Consider the following 6,000-nt stretch of genomic DNA (forward strand, 5'->3'; position numbering starts at 1 on the left):
TATGGCTATCTTTACCTAATGCATCACAAGTTCGAAGCTCTTGAAAAATTCAGAGAGTATAAGACTGAGGTTGAGAATCTATTAGGTAAAACTATTAAAACACTTCGATCAGATCGAGGAGGAGAGTACATGGACTTAAGATTTCAGGACTATATGATAGAACATGGAATAAGGCCTCAACTCTCAGCCCCTGGTATGCTTCAACAAAATGGTGTATCAGAAAGGAGAAATAAAACTCTATTAGACATGGTTCGGTCTATGATTAGTTTCGCTCAATTACCCGATCTGTTTTGGGGATATGTAGTGGAGACTGCTACATACATTTTGAACATGGTTCCTACTAAGAGTGTTTCAGAAACACCTTATGAGTTATGGAAAGGACGTAAAGGTAGTTTACGTCACTTCAGAATTTGGGGATGTCCAGCACATGTGTTGTTGCAAAATTCCAAGAAATTAGAACGTCGTTCAAAATTATGTCTATTCGTAGGATACCCCAAAGAGACGAAAGGTGGTTTGTTTTATGATCCTCAAGAAAATAGAGTGTTTGTATCAACGAACGCTACATTCTTAGAGGAAGACCACATAAGAAATCATCAACCTCGTAGCAAACTAGTATTAAGTGAGATTTCTAAAGAAGCTATTGATAAAACAACAAGAGTTGTTGATCAAGCTGGTCCTTCAACTAGAGTTGTTGATGGAGCTGACACTTCTGGTCAATCACATCCTTCTCAAGAGTTGAGAATGCCTCGACGTAGTGGGAGAGTTATAACTCAACTCGATCGTTACTTGGGGTTGACAGAAACTCAAGTCATCATACCTGATGATGGCATTGAGGATCCATTGACCTATAAACAGGCAATGAATGCTGAAGATAGAGATCAGTGGATTAAAGCCATGAATCTTGAAATGAAGTCAATGTACTTCAATTCAGTCTGGGAACTTGTAGATCAACCAGATGGGGTAAAACCTATTGGTTGCAAATGGATCTATAAGAGAAAACGAGACCAAACCGGTAAGGTACAGACCTTTAAAGCTCGACTAGTAGTAAAGGGTTATACCCAAAGAGAGGGGGTGGACTATGAAGAAACCTTCTCTCCTGTTGCTATGCTTAAATCAATTAGAATACTCTTGTCTATTGCCACATTTTATGATTATGAAATTTGGCAAATGAATGTTAAGACAGCCTTTCTAAACGGCAATCTTGAAGAGAGTATCTATATGGCTCAACCAGAGGGGTTCATTGAACAGGATCACGAGCAAAGGGTTTGCAAGCTTAAAAGATCCATTTCTGGGTTGAAGCAAGCATCTCGATCCTGGAATATAAAGTTTGATACTGCGATCAAATCTTATGGCTTTAAACAGAATGTTGACGAACCTTGTGTTTATAAAAGAATAGTCAACTCTACAGTAGCTTTTCTGGTGTTGTACGTTGACGATATCCTACTCATTGGAAATGATGTGGGATTTCTGACTGACATTAAGCATTGGCTAGCGACACAATTCCAAATGAAAGATTTGGGAGAGGCTCAGTTTGTCCTTAGAATCCAAATTGTTCGGAATCGCAAGAACAAAACACTAGCATTGTCTCAAGCATCGTACATCGACAAAATGTTGATTCGATATAAGATGCAGGACTCCAAGAAAGGATTATTACCTTTCAAGTATGGAGTTCATTTGTCGAAGGAACAAAGTCCTAAGACACCTCAAGAAGTTGAGGATATGAAACACATTCCCTATGCATCAGCGTCGGTAGTCTGATGTATGTCATGCTATGTACCCGACCCGACATATGCTATGCTGTGGGAATTGTCAGCAGATATCAATCCAATCCGGGACGTGCTCATTGGACTGCCATTAAAAATATCCTCAAGTATCTTAGGAGAACGAGGGACTATATGCTAATGTACGGTGCTAAGGATTTGATCCTTACAGGGTACACTGACTCAGATTTTCAGACCGATGTAGATTCGAGGAAATCGATATCAGGATCTGTCCTCACTCTGAACGGAGGAGCAATAATATGGAGAAGCATAAAACAAGGTTATATTGCTGATTCCACCATGGAGGCTGAGTATGTTGCTGCTTGTGAAGCAGTGAAAGAATTTGTATGGCTTAGGAAGTTCTTAACTGATTTGGAAGTCGTTCCAAATATGCATCTTCCCGTCACTCTTTATTGTGATAACAGTGGAGCAGTTGCAAATTCAAAAGAACCAAGAAGCCATAAGCGAGGAAAACATATTGAGCGCAAATATCATCTCATAAGGGAGATTGTGCAACGAGGAGATGTGATCGTCACACAGATAGCTTCAGAGCACAACATTGTTGATCCATTTACAAAGCCCCTCACGGCTAAAGTGTTTGAAGGGCACCTAGTGAGTTTAGGACTACGCGTTATGTAATCTATGGCAAGTGGGAGAAAAGGTATGAGTATGTGATGCCCTAGTTTATTATATTTCTCTCTACTCAACGTTATAAAACCCCACTAGAGTTTTAGTCCAAGTGGGAGTTTGTTGGGTTTTATGTCCTAAAACTCATAGTTTGTAAACAAAGATATATTCTATTTTCAATAAAAGTTATTATTGATGTTTATTCAGAAAAAATTGTTATTGAATAAAGTGAACTTTACGACCATTAATCTAAATCCAATAAACTAAGAACACTCTGGCTATAGTATGATTACTTGATCTATATGTAGAGACATAAAAGTGGATCAAGTCCAAGTATATAGTCAAAATGATCTATAGTACAAGGATAAGGCTGAGTACCTTATTCTGGGGACACTATGGATGCGGCCCACTTTTGTATATGATATAAACAATGTGATCACTAAATTGTACATGTGGAGACATGTGAGTGGGGGCGTCCTATGCAATGAGTATTGCATAAGATCAGACCATGAAGAAAATCACTCTCACTTTATAATGTCGTTTACTGTTGAGACTGATTTTCTTTTCATTTGATGACCTAGGTAACTCGATCTTAATCCTGAGCTAACCATGAACTCCTGTTCATTCGGAATTATCCTTAGATTTGCATGGGTGAGAGTGGCTCGAGTTTGCCGACTCAATAGGCCTCCCATTTCAGGGGTAAGACTGGGTGAATAGCTGGGGACGTGGGGTGCAAGATGGAATTCACTCCTACCCACTTTTAAGAGAGGTAGTTCCCTTAAGTACTGACTCCAGGTCTTGAACAAGGGGCCCCACCCACTCATTGGCCTGAGAGGGATTCGGTTTACTGGTTGGACCACAAACCAATTGTTCATAAGAGGATCAGTGGGACATAAGAAACAAGAAGTAACTTCAGGGGTAAAACGGCTAATTGACCCAACTCTAGTTACGAACAACCTGTGAAGGATCGACTTACTAATCATGGTTATATCAAATGGACAGAAATATATCTATAATGAGGGGAGTGCAACTACTAGGCTATAGTGGAGTGTCCTAGTAGTTAACGAATGTTGGTTAACAAGGTTAATGAGTTTAACCGGTTAATCTTGGATCGTTGGAGCCCATGACCTATAGGTTCATTAGGTCCCTCTGCTAGCTCATATCGGACTAAACCATAGAACAGTGTGACGAGTGAGTTCGAAGTGTTCGAATTCAAATTAGGGAATATGCGTTACATATATACAATATATTTAACCGTATTTTTGTTTTATTTACGAATTAAACAAAAAGAGAGAATATGAGATATTTAAATAAGATTTAAATATCTTAATCAATTATGTGTCGGAATTGATTGAGATTGACATTTGAATTAATATTAAATATTAATTAAATAGTTTAATTAATCAATTTAATGTTACTTTAATTTGAAATTCATTATACAAATTAATTGTTGAATTAAAATGAAGAAAGTCAAAATGTTAACTTCATTTAATGGAAAAATCCATGTTAGTGGAATTTTGAGGTGTCAAAATTTGGTTAACTCAAACCTGCATGCTTGCCACATAATCCCAAACATTTGAGTGGAATTTTAAGTGTCAAAATTTGGTGATCTCAAATTTGCATGAACATGCAAACATGGCTCTTTAAATAGAGTGATCATGGTACATGGAAGGTCTTCTTCTTCTTGGTGAAAAACCTTGAGAAAAACCTCTCACAAACACTCTCTTCACATATTCAAAATCCCTCCCAAGTTTAGTCACTCACCGGATTCCACAATCTCGTTCTAAGGCGGGAGAATAGTGGAGAAGACACTAGTGGTGGTTCGAAACCGGTTCGTGAGGAAAAAGGAGTTTGAACTAGGAAAGGTTGGTATCTAAACTCATTAAGTTTTAATACTTATGAACATGCTAGTTTTTTTTTACTATAATTGATGTTCTAAAAGTGCCTAAGATCCAAATTGCTTCTGCATGTGTTATATTAACACCATCAGGTAGCATGTGGCTTGAGTATTTTATAAAATACCTAGTAATTCACCCCATTGTTGGGGTTAGAAATGCAAACACATGCAACATATGAGCGAGACCTAACTTTTTACTTCACTTCCATGGTGTCCTCAGCTCCATCGTCAACCGTACATTGGCGCATTGCCTTTATCTGAAAAATGTAGATAGCATGTGGCTCGAGTATTTTATGAAATATCCAATAATTCACCCCACTGTTGGGATTAGTAATGCAAACACATGCAACATATGAGTGGGATCTAACTTTTTGTAAACTTTACATGGCTTTGAGCGCTTTTTTATTCCGGATAGGGTTGCATGTGTGTACTCCTTCACACACGGTCCATGTACATGCACATGAACCCACCAGGTTGGCTCGTATACATACCCCTTGCTTGGCTTGGTCAGGCACAACATAATACACGTCGCCGGACACCACAGAATAGAAAAGGGCTCGCATGATATCATGGCGAACATAAATATCGTATTTCATTCTATCATAACATAGGGGGAAGTATCTCGATGTAAGTGATATACATATATGCATGAGGTCCCTTAACATACCCAATATGGCATTACATAAGCATTGCTAACATCACATATACGTTTCTTACATTACATGGCATGTCACATAACTTACATTACATGACATATTACATAACATAAAAATACATTCCAGTTCCATAAGTATCTCATGACATGACTCGATAATACTACGTGTATCCATGACATCGATCAACATTTTCATGACATATAATACTAGCCGATCAACAATCTTTTCAAAGCATAAACAGTCAACAGTAAACATCATCCATAACTTTTCATAGAGTAAACAGTCAACAGTCAACATAATCCATATTTTTCATAGCGTAAACAGTCAGCAGTCAACCTAATTCATAACTTTCCATAGCATAAACAGTCACATAATTCATACATCATATAGTCATATCACATAAAATATGGTGCCTGTAGGGGCCACAGGGCACGCACCATCATACAACACGTAGTAAGCTAACTCCAAGAGTAAGGTCACTTACCTCGATGGCCTAGGCCGAAGTCACTCACAGCATGCTAATTTCAACGGTTAAATACGTTCTATAATAACCACATAAAAATTTACTAACCTTTCATAACATAACCTAACTAAATCTCATGTTATTTATCAAAATAAACTCCCATACTGACCTCAGATAGAAAAACTAAGGGTAGAAACGACTTCATAAGGGCCAAAAACCTAAGAATCGATATATTATAGTGATATTGAGCCGATAAGTCGAGCCGACCAATGAAGCCACCAAGCCGAGTCGCGAGAATTGATGGAGCCGAGCCGACGTACATGCCAAGCCGAGCCGTGAGTACACGTGCGAAGTCCGGAAAGTGCGCAACAGGTGTGCGTCTGCTGGATCGGTGTTGGGCCGAAACGAATGCGACTCGCGTTCATCTATGGGTTGGGTTAGAGGCCGAACATGAGACCCGACCCGAATCTGACATGTTGTCTTCCTTACCCCCCAGACAACGAAATCCTAATCGACGATGCCGCCTTCTCTGCTTTCGATTCCGACGACAGTCACGCAGCACACCTTCTTCGATTCCGACAATCAACCTTCTTCGAC

Source organism: Cucurbita moschata, unplaced genomic scaffold, assembly GCF_002738365.1.
Source record: "Cucurbita moschata cultivar Rifu unplaced genomic scaffold, Cmos_1.0 Cmo_Scf00002, whole genome shotgun sequence".
In the NCBI taxonomy this organism is placed as follows: domain Eukaryota; kingdom Viridiplantae; phylum Streptophyta; class Magnoliopsida; order Cucurbitales; family Cucurbitaceae; genus Cucurbita; species Cucurbita moschata.